The sequence below is a fragment of the Martes martes genome (genome assembly GCF_963455335.1).
Source record: "Martes martes genome assembly, chromosome: 7".
NCBI classification, from domain to species: domain Eukaryota; kingdom Metazoa; phylum Chordata; class Mammalia; order Carnivora; family Mustelidae; genus Martes; species Martes martes.
This window is the reverse complement of record NC_137894.1, coordinates 71,688,279-71,705,937: the sequence shown is the minus strand read 5'-3', so window position 1 is coordinate 71,705,937 and position 17,659 is coordinate 71,688,279. Positions and strand designations below refer to the sequence as shown.

General features: G+C 40.9%; 1 pseudogene across 1 annotated transcript; it reads left to right on the top strand.

The window, feature by feature from the left end:
* The first annotated feature begins 16,816 nt into the window (after positions 1-16,816).
* Positions 16,817-17,407, top strand: LOC308346044 (MOB kinase activator 1A-like; annotated as a pseudogene). The gene has a single exon. The product of its transcript is annotated as an MOB kinase activator 1A-like (transcript).
* The last annotated feature ends 252 nt before the right edge of the window (positions 17,408-17,659 follow it).

Below are 17,659 nucleotides of genomic sequence, written 5' to 3'. Positions count from 1 at the left end.
CTCCCAAAATTTTAAAGAATAAATAAATAAATAAATAAATATATATATATATACACACACACACACAAAATAAGGCTAAAGATGATGAAGGGATGGGATATGAGTATAAAGATGAAATGTATTTTTTAATTTCTAAAAAAGGAATTGATAAGATAAGTTGGTTGGGAGAATATAGAAAAAGTAAGTGGAGAGAATTTGCTCATGCTGGAGACTAGAATAAAGCACTGTGCTAAATTTAGGGTCTATTTTGATCTATTAGAAGAAGCTGTATCCCATGATATTTTTTAGAAGAAAAAACCTTACGTGTATACAAAAAATAAAGTTAGATACAATGATGGATAAAATATGACTATAATAATGAAGGTTCAAAAAAGATTTTTTTAATGAAAGCTATTGTTAAGATGAACTAGTTAAAAAACGTTTTAGAGAAAATGTTAAAAGAGAAAAGAGTAAAAGTTTTAAAAAATTAGCATAAGAAAAAATAAAATAAAAATAATTAATTAACTTTGCAAGACTAAAGAATCATGGGGAGAAAGCCATGAATTCCATGCTTTCTCTTCCTCCGGAATTCTGCTGTTCTCCTTGGTAAATGAACTTGCTCTCGGCTGGATTTCTTGCTGATCTTCTTGGGGAGGGGCCTGCTGTAGTGATTCTCAAGTGTCTTTGCCTGAGGCGGAATTGCACCACCCCAGCCAGGGGTGGGGCTAAGTAATCCCCTCGGGTTGGGTTCCCTTTTGGGAGCTTTTGTTCCCTTAGTGCTTTCCATAGAGCTCTGGATGATGGGAATGAAAATAGCAGCCTCCCAATCTCTGGCCCAGAGGAGCTGAGAGCTCAGGGCCCCACTCCTCAGTGTGCCCTCCAAGAAAAGTGCTCAACCACTCCCATCTCCCTGGCTTCTTGCCACGCTCCCAGCTCACCCAGCCTCTGACCAAGTGTTTCTCTCTTTGGCACACAGTCCCGCCTGGAGTCTTCTAAACCAGCAGATCCCTGTGGTTTTCCACGGGGGTCTCCCTGGATCTTGTGGGGGTCCTTGCTCAAAGAGCAGTGACATGACAGTGCCACGGATCACAGTTTAAGGTACCCCGAGTTGAGAGCTCACTCCTCAGCTCCATCTCTGTAGCCGGCTTCCCTGTTCTAATACCTGTGAGCTCTGTGACACTCAGACACCCTTGATCCTTCTGTGACCCCATGACCTGAGACCACACTGTCCCTGCATGGGCTTCACCCTGGCTTAGCCAATGGAGTGATGTCCCTCAGTGGAGCAGACTTTTAAAAGTTCTGATTTTGTGCTCCATTGTTCTGCTGCTTGTCGGGAGCCGGCCTCTCACCCCGCAGTCTATCTTTCCGTCACTTTGGATTCAATTATACGCAGGTCCTACCTTTCAGAAAGTTGTCAATTTTCTGTTTCTAGAATTGCTGCTCTTCTTCTCTTTGATCTCATGTTGGAATTGTGGGTGTTCAGAATGTTTTGATAAACTATCTAGCTGATCTCCTGCTACCTGATGTTAACTCAGCCTGCTACTTCTCCACCATCATGACACCCCCCCAAAATTAATATTTTTAAAAAGCAGATGTTAGAGGGAAAGAATTAGTGAAGAAGGGAATGCTAAAATTGAAATACACAAGGTGAAAATTTCATGATCCTCATTATAATAAGAATTCTTGGACACTAAAAGGAATACTAGCAATATTATGTGATTAGAGAATTATGGCTTTCATTTTTCTATTTTCCATATTTCCATGTTTGGCATGTAATGTTTTAGAATCACAAAATTCATTATTGTTACTTTTGAAATGCAATGGTTAAATGCTCATCTGTAATAAGGACTGTAATATCAGTACTAGGTGGGTATTTATAGGAGAGAGTCAGAACAAATTTAAATCGTCTTGAAGACCTGAATTTCAAAATAAAACATTAAATCACATCAATAATCCAAAAACAAGAATCATGCAACAAAATGTTTTCACCCTGTTTGGGTCATCTCCATCCTAATAGTTGAACATATTAGCTTTTATGTACAGACAGACAACAGCACAAAAGCTATCCTTGAAGGTTTGTGTCAGAGGACAGGGGGTTACCCCAGTTCCAGGTTTGAGTGCAGACAGCAGGTGCCTGGGAAGCAATATGTGCTTGCTGTGCAGAAGTACACAGCTGAGTCTTCAGGCTGGGTGTCTCTGATATGCAGCAAGAGATGTTTGGCCGTCTTATTCAATGAAAGAGTGAGTCTTTGGTCTTCTTTTGTGGCCACAGTTGAACGAATGTCTATAAGAAGCTGGGGACCTTTTCCAAGTTCTTGCTTATACCAGGGGAAGTAAGTCTGAATTACTGTCTGAATAACTGCAGTTGATAACAGAGCTGCTTCCCTCCTGGACACTCAGAGTAGAAGGATGCTGCTCCACATTCTCTCCTTGGCTGAACCCTGTGCAGACAGAAAAAGTTAGAGAAAGGAGAAGAGATTCCAGGTTATTATGCTTCAGAATTCTCTTTTTCTACACTAAGTGGAGGAAACCTGATTAAAGCCAGTCTTGACTTCTGAAGAATATCCACTAATATATTCTTCTGCCTGTAAACACTCAACTCACAGTTCAGCTGCAGCCACAAGAACATGATTAAAGCTCCCATGGATGTCTTCATGGTTCCTCCTAGTTAAGCTCAGGTTCAGAATTGCAGACTCCACAGCTCATCTCCCTCTCATATCAGGCCATCTCTTCTTTCCTCTAACAGGGTAACTTCCACATTGTATACCAGCCAATAAGAAAAGACTCTGCTGCTGCCATAGTCTAGTCCATCAGATGCTCTAAAATGAAAATTCCACATGTTCTGCATCATCACAGGTGCACTGAAGTCTTGTGGTCACAACTCTACTGAACTCGCTGGCGAAATGCTCTTCTCTTAGCCAGCGCCTCTGAGGGACTCACAAGCATCGAGGCAGCAATCAGTCAAGCAAATGATATCTGAGATCAGGGATGAACTGTACAGTAAGAATGTGGAGATAAGATTTACACAGCTGCACACTACTGAGTCACTGATAGTAAGTTGGAAAGAGGTAGATGCTATTGTTGTTTGTTTTAGGATGGGCCCAGTATAGATGTTTGAAATCAGGAAGGAATCATGATTTACTCCCTTAAACAAAGAAAGCAGAAAACCTTTCCTTTCTGCCAAATCTACTGTCCTCATTTGTCTATTATGGAGAAAAACTATTTCTAAAAGGAACATGGAAGCAAGGATTAGAGTATGAGAACGAAGATCATTTGATATTTCGAATGTCTCTTACCTCAGACTACTACTCCTACTTGGTCTTGCCCATGACTTTGCTATTTCTTCCCAGAGGATTGACAATACCAACAGTCAAAATGTGGAATCATTTGTCAGTTAAGATGACTGTGGCAAAAGTAAAGGACCAAATCTCAATGATTAGGGAGCAGGGGAATAACAGGGAAGCATAAATACTGTGCATGCCCTGGTATGGTACCAACTGGAAACTGGCCTTAATAAACTGATCAGGAGAAATGATCTTTGGGAAACCAAGACTATCTCATTTTCAAAAGGAGAAGCTCCTTTTCTGTGAAGCCTACTCTTAGATCTGTGAAAGGACAAAGAGTAAAATTCATTTTCATCCTCCTCTCTCACCCTGAAAGATTTAGACAGCTACAGTGAAGAAAATCAATTCAATATAGAAATATATGCATATATACGAAATGTGTTTTTATGTGTGGAAAACTTCTTGAGTCTGAGAATCTTCCATTCTCTCCCCCATTCCCCACAAAATAAGAATTCTCAGATTCTTCTCTGGGCGAAGTTCCCTCTGCTGGTGGGAAGGTCAATTTTTGCAATTTTTAGGTGTGACTCTCAGAACTGAATGTGACCATTCATATGAATGGGTCTCTTCCATGGACTAACTGTTGCATAGAGAAGGCCAACCCTTGGGCAAAATTTCCAGCTCCACGATGTTTTTACAGAATATTACTTTACTTATTTTCAAGTCTTGGCCTAGAAACATCACCTAACAGCTCCTGGTTTTTGCACTGCAAAAATCTTCCAAATCCTATGATCATTTTGCAGGCAATGTGTAAGTTATGATCATTATACTCACCCTGCCTTCAAGGGATGTCTAACTGGCATAATAAATATATTTGCTATTTGGGGGAACGTCCTTAGAAATACATGTAGATGTACAGGTGAAACTATCACCTCTGACTTTCAGAAACAGTGAGTGATGGATAAGTTTGCTAGCAGAAAAACAGTTTCTCAGCCCAAGTCTCCTTTTCAGTCCATGGTCTCAGACATTCACACAAATTGGAATTCTCCATTCAGGCATTCAAATTATTGAACCACATCTTTCTCAGACTCAAAGTGCAGAGATCTAAGTGGCTGGGCTTGCATTAGATATGTCCTCTTTGCCCAGCAGAATGGTCCTACAACGAGGAGGCAGGAGCAAGAATGTCAAAGAGGAAGTGAGGAAACCCACTTTCTCTTTCCCCCAGCTCATTCCCTACCTAATTGTTTTTTACAGTCAACTTGGTTATAGTCTCTGATATATAACATTAAATTGGACTAAAGGATTTCTAAGGATACTTCCAGCTCTAAATTTCATTCATACTATATAAAAAGCAAACATTTACTAAGAACTGGTTTTGTGCAATGTGGACTGGTGTCAGAGTAGGGTGAAACTGCCTGCATCATGGACCCCAAGACCATTTGCACAACCACATGTGATCTAGTGGTTCTGAGGTTGGTCCTAACCAATGGCTGAAGCCTTTTCAGAAACAGAGACACAGGATGAGATTCTATCTGGTTTTCATTTCTTCTATGACATTAATAATATATCAAGGAGAAAATAAATTCATATTAACACTGGAAAAAAATGGGACTTTATTCACTGACTGAAATTCCTTCACAGACAGTGAGACCAAGGGGTACCATGGCTCAACCTTGGGCAAGCAGTTTGCTCTTCTGGAGACATATTTCTTATATATTTTTATTTCATATAATTTACATATTGTGTGAAAAAAAGAAACTCCTCAATTGAGACACCCTAGAGGATGTGGATGAGTTTACTAATGTGGAAAGCAAGAGCACTCTCTCTAAAATAGCCTAATTGCTTTCTGGATTTTGGGTTTCTCCTTAAAATTTTAATTTAGAGGTTCAGAATTTCCAGCCAGGGATGCATATACAATTTTTGAGATAATTTCAAAATGAAAATTTGGGATCTTTATGCAAAAAGCTGTGAAAAGATATCATTAGGTAATATTTCTAGGGGAATCATGTTTATAAAATGCTTTAACTCTTCATACATTTTAGTTTCATGTCTCTGATTTTAATGTTTTAAAGACTTTCTCAACCAGGTTCAAAGAAAAATGAGGCAGATGTACTGAGGCTTCCAATGTACCTCCTGCCCCCACACAGGTATAGCCTCTTCCATTATCAACCTCCCCATGACCCTTTCACAATGGATGAGCCTACACTGCCACATCATATCACCCAAAGCCCACAGTTTTTCTAGGGTTCACTCTTGCTATTGTATATTCTGTGGGTGTGAACAAGTGTAGAAGGCATAATCTACCATTATAATATCGGAGAGAGTAGGCTCACTACACTAAGTATTCTCTGTGCCCCTCATCCCTGCTTTCCCCCTCAATCCTTGGCAACCACAATCTTTTACTCCCTCCATAGTTTTGCCTTTTCCAGAAAGTCATAGGATCAGAATCATACACTACGTAGCCTTTTCAGATAGGCTATTTTCACTTGGTAAAATGCATATAAGATTCCCCTAACTCTTCATGACTTCATAGCTCTGATCGTTTTAGCACCAAATCATATTCCATTGCTTGGATGTAACACCATTTATTTATTCATTTATCTGTTGAAGGACATGCTGCTACTTCCAAGCTTTGGTAATTATATATGAACAGCTATAAAACACCTGTGAAGAGACTTGCATGTGGACAAGAGTTGTCAACCCTTTCAGTGAAAATACTCAGGAAGGCCATGGTTCCATAAGAAACAGCCAAATTGTTTTATTGAAATGTCCAGGTATACACTTTCATTTTGTAGTAATTTCCTGACAGTATTTACTACACCCTTTGCTGCATGTCAAAGCCCCAGCTAGTCCAAAGCAGGCACAGACAGCACAGGTGACTCTGCCAAGTGCTCAGCTCCCACACAGCCTGCTGTGACCCAGAACCTGAGCCTGCATGTGTTCCTGTCTGAGTCCTGCTGCCCCACGTATCTCTCTGCTCAGGCACTTGTTCCCCCACTTATAGGACTCACTTTTAAAAGACAGTTACAAAGATAAAACTAGTATTGGTTTCAAGATAGTGATAGCACAGCAATAAATGCTAAAGCACTGATAATAATTATTAATTAAAGCATAACTAAAGCATTATTTTGTCAAGCCTTTTCCATTTGAGTAATATACATACACATTTTATGCTACCTGCCAGGAGATCTGTTTTTCCAGGGCACTAGATAGGAGCATCTCTGTCACTTGATCCAGTAGCTCCTTTGAAGAGCTTTTTACCTGCAAAGGGCTTTCTGGGAAGAAGGGCAAGAAAAGCAAATGAAAGGACAGCCCGGATGGGTCTAATTTTAGAAGGAAAAACATGCTGTCACCTAAATCTGAAAATCTGGAAATATGCAAAGGCTGCAGTGGGAGCAAATGACTGCCCCGGGGAACGGCAGGGGCTGCAGGCGCAGCTGCAGTTTGGGTGCAGGCTGCAGATCACCAGCGAGCACTGTGCCTCCACCGCACACAGGTAGGTGGCTGAGTCTTCCAGTCGGGAGGCCCCGATGTGGAGGGTGCTGGACCGTTCCTTAATATTCACTGTGCAGTTTAACCTCCCACTCTGCTGCATCCCTGAAGCTATATAAAACAGCCGGGTGAGACCGCTGCCCCCGGAGTGCTGTCGGAACCACTGCACATTGTTCGCAGTTTGGGAAAAATTGCACTTGAGAGTAGAGCTGGCTCCCTCCTGGTGGCTCAGGGCTGAAGGGCTCTGCTCCACCATCATCCCTCTCACCCCTGTGTGGAAAGAGAAACACAAACACAAATGATGTAACCAGGAGGTCACTGATGCAGTTTCCAAACTTGCAAAATATCCTAAGACACACCGCTGAGGTTGTAGGACCCTCTTGGATGGAGTTCCCCCTACCACTGTGGGCTGTGGGCTGTGGACTCCACCCCAGTACCCATGAGGAACGTCCCCACTCACAGCAAACCTGGATGCACAGGAGCCCCAGTAGAGCTCCCCAATGTCTCCTCATGATTCCTTGTCTATGTGATGAGGTACGTCTGCCTACTGTGCAGAGCATAGAGTCTTGGATTCAGAGAAACTGTGTCTTACAGTCAATCCCTTTCAGCAGAACCACTGAGCACCAATCACACCTCAGCCCTGTCATTCACAGAACTCCAGTCTCCACCCACAGTGACCCAGGACAGTGCACAATCATGTCTCCACAACTGTGCTGGCCAACAGTGCAGGGAGGTAGGGGCAATACTTCTAATATAGGAAGATAAGTGGTTGTTTTTCTTTCTTAAAATACTTTATGGAAGAGGGGCGCCTGGGTGGCTTAGTGGGTTAAAGCCTCTGCCTTCAGCTCAGGTCATGATCCCAGGGTCTTTGGATTGAGCCCTGTGTCCAGCTCTCTGCTCAGCAGGGAGTCTGCTTCTCTCTCTCTCTCTGCCTCTCTGCCTACTTGTGATCTCTGTCTGTCGAATAAATAAATAAAATCTTAAAAAAATACTTTATTTAAAGATTTGTGAGTTAGTGTGTGAGGAAAGGTGAATGATATTTCTAGAAGAGTCATTGCCTAGGGGGTCACCTAGAATTTCAAAGCATCATAAGGAAGAGTGACACTATTCCCCTAATCGCATAGTCTGACAGACAATGTGAGAATTCAATTATATAAAAATACAGATAAGGGAAAACTATCTGAGAGCATGCATTGTGTATTGCAGAAGTAAATACACCTTCTTGAAATTAAGAGAGCTCCAGAAACGAAACAGTCACCATCTGCATAGAAAATCATTCTAACCATAATTTCTTGGTGAAAAATAGGATGTAAGATATTGTCCTCTCTCAGATAACTTTCACATCTCCACCTCTCCTGTGCAATTCATGGACCCTGCACATCCACACAGCTGAGTCTGACTGGGCCACTTGTTGCTGTTCAAAGTCAATGTTGTTCTCTCCCTTTCCTTCTCTTTGTGTTCCTTATTGTTTCTTCTCTTCTCTTCTTCATTCTTATTCTCTCCACTTTCAGCAGAGATACATGAAAATGTAGTGTATCTGGGATATTGAGATAGTTCCAAGGCCAGTAAGTTGGGAGATTTTATTCATAACAATTGACAACAGGTAAAGGGATTTTTCTGCTGAGTTTCCAGGCTCACAATACCCAGAAATAATCCTATTCTGGAATCTGTGAGGAATTATCTGTATGATGGATTTCTAGACACATGGCCTTCAGATGTCTGAGGTTGACATGAAATGGCAGAACTGAAAACCTGAGGTGAACTTTACACAGACTCTTTCCCCTGTCTTCCCTACCTTTACTATCTATAATTGGACTGGCTCACATGATTTCTGCTCTCTCTTTAACTGTTCAAGTTTGGACCATCAGAAAGTCTTTGTTTCTTTTAAGGTCTAGAGTGCCCCCTAGAGTACTGACGAGGTTGGCAAAAACACTTCAGATCAAGCCATTCAGGAGAAACAACTCCCAGCCCCATTCATTCCAGGCTTCCTGTTGAAGGAAAAGCAGATGGTCAGAAAAGAAAATAAATGCTTAGACTGAATGGGGATGACAAGTGAACCAAATCCTACTTTTAAAATGGAATTGTATGGAAATTAATATCAGAAAATAATTTAGTAAGTCTCATCTTGTGCTACTTATTTAATTTCTTGACCTTAGTCAAAAAATATAAATATTTCTTGAGCTTTTAGTTTCAATGGGGTAATTTACTAGATGTTTAGGATATATAAAAGTGTAATGGAATATTATTCAGCCCATAAAAAGAGTGGAATCTTGCCATTTGCAATGACATGAATGGAGCTAGAGAGTATAATGCTGAGGGAAATAAGTCAGTCAGAGAAAGAACAATACTATATAATGTTAACTTATACAGAATTTAAGAAACAAACCAAACAAGCAAAGGGAAAAATATAAGACAGAGAGAGATAAATCAAGAAACAGACTCTTAATTAGAGAGATCAAAGTGATGGTCACCAAAAGGGAGAGGGTTGGGGTATGGGTTCAATAGCTGAGGGGATGAAGCAGTGCTCTTGTCCTGATGAACACTGGGTGTTCTGTGCAAGTATTGAATCACTATATTGTACACCTGACACTAATATAACACTGTATATTAACTAACTGGAATTTAAATAAAAACTGTGAGTGAAGTGAGATACCACCTCACACCAGTCCGAATGGCTGAAATTAACCAGTCAGGAAATGACAGATGTCGCTGAGGATGCAGAGAAAAGGGAACCCTCCTACATTGCTGGTGGGAATGCAAGCTGGTGCAGCCACTCTGGAAAACAGTATGGAGGTTCCTCAAAAAGTAGAAAATAGAGCTACCCTACGACCCAGGAACTGCACTACTGTGTATTTATCCTAAAGGTACAAATGTAGGGATCCAAAGGGGCATGTGCACCCCAATGTTTACAGGAGCAATGTCTGCAATAGCCAAACTGTGGAAAGAGACTAGAAGTACATCAACAGATGAATGGATAAAGAAGATATGGTATATATATACACAATGGAATACTATGAAGCCATCAAAAGAAATGAAATCTTGCCATTTGCAACGATGTGGATGGAACCAGAGGGTATCATATTGAGCGAAATAGGTTAATCAGAGAAAGACAAATATCGTATGATCACACTGATATAAGGAATTTGAGAAACAAGACAGGATCATAGGGAAATGGAAGGAAAAAATGAAACAAGACAAAACCAGAGAGGGAGACAAACCATAAGAGACTCTTAATCTCCGGAAACAAACTGAGGGTTGCTGGAAAGGAAGGGGGTGGGAGGGATGGGATGATGGGGAGTGGACATTGGGGAGGGTATGTGCTATGGTGAGTGCTGTGAATTGGGTAAGACTGATGAATCACAGAACTGTACCCATGACACAAATAATACATTATATGTTAATTTTAAAAAAGTCTGGAGAAGCAGTAACATTAGGCTAAGAAATAACAATAAGTGCATTTAATTACCCAAACTTAGATGGACAGAATGTAATAAGAGTTGGTGGTGAGATTTTCACAAAAGACAAAGGACTATTTCCTAGAACAGGCAGTTCACAAGCAAAAGAAATGCACTCTTTTGACTATTGCATTAAGATCTGATGCAGAAGGTAATGGTAAATGAGTCTGAAAACAATTAAAATGAATCTTTTCTGAAAGTGAAAAAAAAAACTTGTGAGTGAATGAATGAATGAATGAATGAGTGAATTTTTAAAAGAATATATGAAAGGGGATAACACACTAGTTTACAGTCTATGGGTAAAAACAAAAACTATACATAACTGTAATAGGGTCAAGGAGCAGGACTCAGAGGAGTGAAAACTAGAAACTATCTGATCCCAGAGGAGGGAGAAATGCTTGTACTTCACGTGCCTGGAAAAAATGTTATATAGAAGTTGACCATTCTCTCCTTTCCCCTTTTTGGTGACAAGAAGAGAAGGGAATATGCATAAACCTCTATGAAGGGTTTCATGAATTTTTATTACTTTTAACAAAAGTGGGAATTTGTGAATATATGAATTATTAAAGTCATTATTACCTATAGACTAAAATCCCTTTTGACTAACAATCCAAGTTCTGACCCTTTGTCACTTACTACCCTAAGTCGTTCCTCATCCTGATAATTTGGAGTTGACGTTTCAAGGTGTTTTACTAGATTTCGATTACTGGGAAATGGATCATATTTTATTTAGATGTTATTATAACACAAATAAACATTTTGGGTATAACTTTCTGTAAGTCCTCCTAAAATAAAGAAGTTGTTAAAAAATACTTAAAAAACAAAGAAGATTGCAACCATATTGGCAAAGTGATGCAGTACAATACAGACATTGCTTTTTTCTATTATGTTTTTTCTTATGTTCAGTTAACCAACATATAGTACATCATTAGTTTTTGATGTGGTGTTCAAGGATTCATTAGTTGCATATAACACCCAGTGTTCATCACAACACATCCCCTCCTTAATACCCATCACCTAGTTACCCCACCACTCCATTCTGTAACCCTTGGTTTGTTTCCCTGAGTCCAGGGTCTCTCACGGTTTGTCTGCCTCTCTGATTTCTTCCCATCCAATTTTCCCTCCTTTCCCCTGTGGTCCTCCAGGCTATTCCTTATGTTCCACATATGAGTGATACCATATGATAATTGTCTTTCTCAGCTTGACTTATTTCACTTAGCATAATCCCTTCCAGTGCATGTCAGTGCAAATGTTAAGTATTCATCTCTTCTGATGGCTGAGTAATATTCCATTATATATATGAACCATATCTTCTTTATCCATTCATCTGTTGAAGGACATTTAAGCTCCTTCCACAGTTTCGCTATTGTAGACATTAATGCTATGAACATTGGGGTGCCTGTGCCCCTTATTTCACTACATCTGTATCTTTGGGATAAATACCTAGTAGTGCAATTGCTGGGTTGTAGGTTAGCTCTATTTTTAATGTCTTGAGGAACCTCTATACTGTTTTCCAGAGCGGCTGTACCAGCTTGCATTCCCAACAGTGTAAGAGGGTTCCCCTTTCTCTACATCATCACCAACACTTGATCTTTCCTGTCTTGTTAATTTTTGCCATTCTGACTGATGTAAGGTGGTATCTCACTGTGGTTTTGATTGGTATTTCAATGATGGCTAGTGATATTGAACATATTTGCATGTGTCTGCTAGCCATTTGTATGTCTTCTTTGAAGAAATGTCTGTTCATGTCTTCTGCTCATTTTTTGACTGGATTATTATGTTTTGGATGTTGAGTTTGAAAAGTGCTTTATAGATCTTGAATACCAGCCCTTTATCTGAAATCTCATTTGCAAATATCTTCTCCCATTCCGTGGGTTGCCTCTTACTTTTGTTGACTGTTTCCTTTGCTGTGCAGAAGCTTTTGATCTTGATGAAGTCCCAAAAGTTCATTTTTGCTTTTGTTTCCCTTACCTTTAGAGACTTATCTTGAAAGAAGTTGCTGTGACCGATGTTGAAGAAGTTACTCTGCCGATGTTCTCCTCTAGGATTTTGATGGATTCCTGCCTCACATGTATGTCTCTCATCCATTTTGAGTTTATCTTTGTGTATGGTGTAAGAGAGTGGCCCAGGTTCATTCTTCTGCATGTGACTGTCCAGTTTTCCCAGCACCATTGATTGAAGAGACTGTCCTTCTTCCATTGGACATTCGTTCCTGCTTTGTCAAAGATTAGTTGACCATAGAGTTGAGGGTCCATACTGGGGTCTCCATTACTTTTTGCACAACATTCCTGACTCCTTTGCATTCTCCCAATTCCCTGACTTGTGGCTCTCTGTGAGACATTGCAAAAGCGTAGAGTTAGTCTCTAGTTAGAGAAATCTATAGGATTTTCCTCCCGTATCACCTATTAATCTGTATTGTTAGGAAACATCAGTGCAAGAGCATTTTCTCTCACCATATTTCCTGGGCACTGAGAATGATCTCACTTCAGTTCTTACTGTCAGAAAGCCAACTGAGCTATTTATCTGGCTAAAACATGAACCTCTTCTTCCATTCTGTTTCTGTCCCCAGCCCTTATGTCGAATATCAGTCTGTGTCTATCACCTGATTTACTAGAAAAGAAACCACGGCAGAGGTGGCTGGTCCTCTTTTCCTTGCTCAGGTACATGTGTTCCTCCTCCTTTCTTCTGTTCCATTCTTTCTCTAACAAAATCTGCTCTGGACTGAAGCTCTCCCATCACCTCTCCTGCTTATACTCGGTCAGGAAGATATTTGGAAGAGGCCGCCTTCTCAGGCACACTGTGTGTATATAGAAGTGTCATAGACACAGCAACACTCACCAGGGTGGCCTGAACAACTTCTCAGCCTGGAATTTCACCGCAAAGATGAACAAGAGACCAATTCATCCATAACTGTTTGTTTATTTTAAAGATTTACTTGTTTTGGAGAGAGAGAGAGAGACAGAGTCAATGAGGTAGGGCAGAAGGACAGGGAGAAAGAGAGAGAAGCAGAATTCCAACCCAGCATGCAGGGATCCTGATGTTGGGGCTGGATCAAACAAACCTCAGATCATAATCTGACCAGATCAAGAGTCTGACACTTAACCTAGTGGGCACTCCAAGACCACTTCATTGTTGTGTAATTATACCTTGAAATTAGTTACACCCTGGCTGAGGAACTCTTGGCATTGAACTGTTTTCAATGTCACTAAGACCACCTGGGGTTGGGGAATGTTACTGCTGGTTCCTACTCTCTAGTCGTTTGTATGATTTTGTACCAACCAGACACTGACAGACAAACAACAGATTGTGCTGGAACTAGATTGCATCAGGAAAAGACACTCAGCTTCCAGGCCCCTGTTCTGCTCAGAGTTTGTGCTCAGCTCCCCCTGCAGTCCCCATCACTGTGTCATTGAGGGCACAGTAGTACACAGCTGAATCTGAGGCTTGCACTGAGTCTTTCTCCAAGTGGAAGGATTTTGATTTGCCGTCAAAGGTGGCTTCAAATCCTTTGTTGCTTTTCTTCTCCTTGTCCCTCAAGGCTTTCACGAGGAGCTGTAGACCTTCACCAGGATACTGGACATACTAGAAAAGAGTAAGGGACCCTGATGCTGAATAAGTGCAGTTCACAGTCGGGGAAGCCTCTTCAAAGAGGGTCACTTGGCCTTCTGTCTGAGTCACTGAGTCTCCACGGGCTTGTCCTGAGGAAAGAGAAAGGAGATCTGTGTCACCTTGGGCATAAAACTCATGGATAAATAATAGTTAAAGGTTTTGCTGACACAATGGAAGAAAGAATCCAAATTTTAAGAGGAATGGTACTTACCAACCATTAAGAGTACCAGAGGCACGAAGCCTGGAGGAAACTTCATCTCTGGGGCATCACCTAATTAATGTTCTTCATTCTTACTATGGAGAAGGTTGGAGTGACAGAAATGATCAGTAGAAACCCACATTTCATACAGGAAATGTGACTAGGGTAGGAAACTGCACCCCCTGGTGGACAGGGACTGAAATGCGTGCATGTTGGCCAGAATCCTCCCCAAGTCAGCCACCTGTTTCATCCCTGACTTCATGAGGCACATGTCAGTCTTCAGGTGACCCTGGGAAGTCTGAACAACAGCAATCCTGTCTTCTCAGGTCTGTTTTGTTCTTAAGACACTACCTGATATGGAAGTTCTTTAACACAGCACCCCAGGGCATTTCTGTAGCTGGGAGGGTAACAATCTTCAGAAGCATTTTACTATAGTACTTCATATTCTCATGTGTCCATGTGGACTGGCCTATAACCTACTGACTGCCAGAAAAGGAGCTGGAGTTGAATACTGAAAAAGTAAGAGGAAGTCAAGTCACTGGTGACTGATTCTGTGTTTTTGGCACTTTACACATATTTAGTACTGTGACTGTCATTTTTTAAGTACTCACTAAATATTTTTAAATTAAGCAAAAATAATGAACAAATAGCATTTATTCGAAATGCCATATTTGCTTATTCCTAAACTATTAGCAATTGCAATAAATACTATTTTTAATAAAACGTTTCAGAAGTCACACTATCTAATAGTCAAATATTCCTCACTTTTAGAATAATTAAAAAGTGAAAAATAGGAATTTCAGACAGAATAAACTCTCACATGGAGTCATCAAATCCCTATGGAGTGATTTGAGAGTCTTATGTTCTCACAGTTTTATTGACTCCAACATAAGGTGACTGTTGTATGTGAATTCAGCAACAAATACTAATCCTATCTTCTTAACGGTTTAACCTCAAGGATGCTTGCTATTATCATCCATCTGACGCTTTTTGTTGCCAAGCATTAATCAAATAATTTTTCCCAAAAGGTAATAAATCAGGATTATCAGAAAAAAGTTCTAGAAGGGGACACCTCTTCTGTAAAGCCCTGTAAACATACACTCTAGACACATTAGGAAGCTTAGCTCAGCTGTTTCCCGGAGGTGATTCCCCACACGTTCAGGTTGAGGAACATCAGTCCAGAGCCAACATGGGAACGCTTTCCCAGATACATAGTGAAGTAAGAAATTCAGGCCTGGATACTGTTTCCATTTATGATTCCCCTCCCTTCCCCTTCACTTTCCAAATCACATTGTCAGAACCTGCCTCAAAATTATGCTAGAAAGCAATTTTAGCAAGCCACTACAAATGTCTCTTCAGATATGCAGGGACAGGGGGCGTGGGTGGCTCTGTCAGTGGGCATCTGCCTTCCACTGGGGTCATGATCCCAGGGTCCTGGGATCAAGCCCCACATCAGGCTCCCTGCTCAGCAGGAAGCCTGCTTCTCCCTCTCCCTCTCCCCTGCTTATGCTCCTCTCTCGTTGTATCTTTCTCTGTCAAATAAATACAAATCTTAAAAAAAAAAAAAAAGATCTCTGGGACAATGCTAAATAGTAGTACCCCATCATATGCCTATAAAACAACTTGTCTATTCACCTGTTGCTGACCAGCTCAACTAATCCCAGTGGGGCTCTTAGAAATAGAGCTGCTGTGAACATTTGTGTATAAGATGTTTTATAGACATATGCTTTCATTTCTCTTGGATCAATTTCTGGAGTACAACAGCTGGGTCATATGGTAGGCATACATTTGATTTTCTTAAACCAACTTGTTCTAGTAGCTGTTTTGTAGATTCTCTTGAGTTTTCTGCTCAGAAGTTTATGTTGACTGCTAAAAGATAAGTCCACTTCCCCCTTTCCAGACTTCTGGCATTTGTTTCTTCTCCATGCTGTATTGCATTGGCTGGAACCTCTACTTCAAAATGAAATACAAGTGGTGAGAGCCAAAACTCTGGCCTTATTTCTGAAACTAAGGAGAAAGGATTTAGGTTTTCACCATCAACTATGACATTTGATGTAGGTTTTTGGTTGAGCCCTTTCTCATTAAGGAAACTTCCTTCAATTCCTTATTCACTGGGAGTTTCTCTCAGGAATGAATCTGGATTTGTCAGACACTTCTTCTGTACCTATTGAGGTACCTTCCTAAATTGCTCATCTGCTACATGGCCAATCTCTTTGGATATATTACTGATACATTGTCACAATAAAATATTAAAGAATATATCATTCTTCCAAATTTACAAATAATAAAACAAGCTCAAGGGGCACCTGGGTGGCTCAGTCAGTTAAGCGGCTGCCTTCTGCTCAGGTCATGATCCCAGGGTCCTAAGATCAAGTCCCACATCTAGCTACTTGCTCAGCAGGGAGCCTGCAGCTCCCTCTGCTTGTGCTCTGTATCTCTCTCTCTCTCTCTCTCTCCTTCTCTCTCTCTCTCAATTAAATAAGTAAAATATTTAAAAATAAATAAAGCAAGCTCAAAAGTATCAAGAACTTGATGGCAGAGCTAATACTTCTGAACACCGAGATAGATGATAGAAAAAAACCTGTTCCCTGATTTTCAGGTCAGCAAGGTGGGGGAGGCCAGCATAGCAACTTGCTCCTGCTAGATCTATGGTTCATAGCAGGGGCACCCAGTACTTTCATGGGCCAAGAGTTGAGGACTGTTTGCTTCCTTCTGGTTCCTGCCTGGGCTCTGAATCCAGACAGCACCGGGGGCCAGTGGTCCCTTTCCTCTGAGGATAGAAGTTGAGCTACCGCTTCAGCCACCACTCTTCTAAAATATTCAAACCAAAGAAGAATATGCCTGAGGGCTCTCGTCAGCTCTTAAAACAAGCAGAAGCAACTCTAGGAAGTGGAAATCTGAGACAAGCTCTTATGTTGCCAGAGGGAGAGGACCTCAGTGAATGGATTGCGGTTAACACTGTAGATTTCTTCAACCAGGTCAACATGCTGTATGGAACTATTACAGAATTCTGCACTGAAGCAAGCTGTCCAGTCAGGTCTGCAGGTCCAAGATATGAATACCATTGGGAAAATGGTACTAATATCAAAAAGCCAATCAAATGTTTGGGTTCAGGATCAGCTTGATGATGAAAGTCTTTTGCCTTCTAAGTTTGGTGTCCCCTTTCCAAAAAACTTTATGTCTATGGCAAAGACCCTTCAAAGCATTTTTCTGGGTTTATGCATATTTATCACCAGCAGTTTGATTCTGTGATGCAGCTGTGAGAGGAGGCCCACCTCAACACCTCCCTTAAGTCCTTTATTTTCTTTGTTCAGGAGTTTCATCTGATTGATAGGCATGAGTTGGCACCTCTCCAGGAATTAATTGAGAAGCTTGTATCAAAGACAGATTAATGCTTCTTCCAGAACATAGTTCCCTTCCTGCTTCATCTGCTAGAGCTATCTCATTGCTATCTGTTAAAGACTAGTGATACGGACTTTAAGAAAACAGGATAAAAAGACACTTACTGTTTCTGTCTACTGATAAAGTTGTTCCAAATGTAAATTGGCCCAATCCTTCAGTGAGAAATTCAAGACACAGCTGACTCTGAGGCACTGTGTGGCCACTCCTGTTATTGTCAGAGTTAGACTGGTTGTAATATGTGG